This window comes from Hipposideros armiger, unplaced genomic scaffold (assembly GCF_001890085.2).
Source record: "Hipposideros armiger isolate ML-2016 unplaced genomic scaffold, ASM189008v1 scaffold_232, whole genome shotgun sequence".
In the NCBI taxonomy this organism is placed as follows: Eukaryota; Metazoa; Chordata; class Mammalia; order Chiroptera; family Hipposideridae; genus Hipposideros; species Hipposideros armiger.
This window is the reverse complement of record NW_017731582.1, coordinates 1-777: the sequence shown is the minus strand read 5'-3', so window position 1 is coordinate 777 and position 777 is coordinate 1.

Genomic DNA, 777 nt, shown 5'->3' with positions numbered 1-777 from the left:
ACCAGACAAAGTTTACATGTTACATGATTCCATTTCTACAAAATTCGGGAAAAGGCAAATTTATAGTGACAAAGCAGACAGTGGTGGCCAGGAGCAGAGTTTGAGGGAGGTCATTGACTACAAAGGAGCACAAGGGACCGACTATACACTTAAAATTGGTCAATTTGATTGCATGTGAATTATACCTCATTACACCTGGTTAAAGATTTATATTATTCCTAAATGCAAATTAAAACCAGAATGAGATACCATTACATTCCCATGAAAATAGGTAAAATGAAAAGAACTTAAGAAACCACCTAGTTTAGCATCTTCATGATTGATGGCTACAGTACTCCACTTTCTTACTAAGGGGCAAATCTTGTAGACAAAGCTCCATAGAGCTATTGATTGGGGTAAAGCAGCAGTTGAGCTAGTCTGTCTCAAAGGGGTAGACAACAGCTTATTCATGAACATGGCTAAGGCCTTGGGAATCAGGCTTTGTCCTTGATTAGATCTTCTAGTATATTACAATACAATTGACCTTGAACAATACGGGAATTAGGGGCACCAACCCCGCCATGTAGTTGAAAACCTCTGTATAACTTTTGACTCCCCATAAACTTAGTTCTCAGTATCCATGAGGGATCGGTTCCAGGATCTCCTGAAGGCACCAAAGTCCACAAATGTGCAAATCCCCTGTGCAAAATGGCATAGGTCAATGCATACAGTCAGCCCTTCACATCCACAGACTCCTGACTGCAGATCAAAAACAGTACTGGTATTTATTGAAAAAAA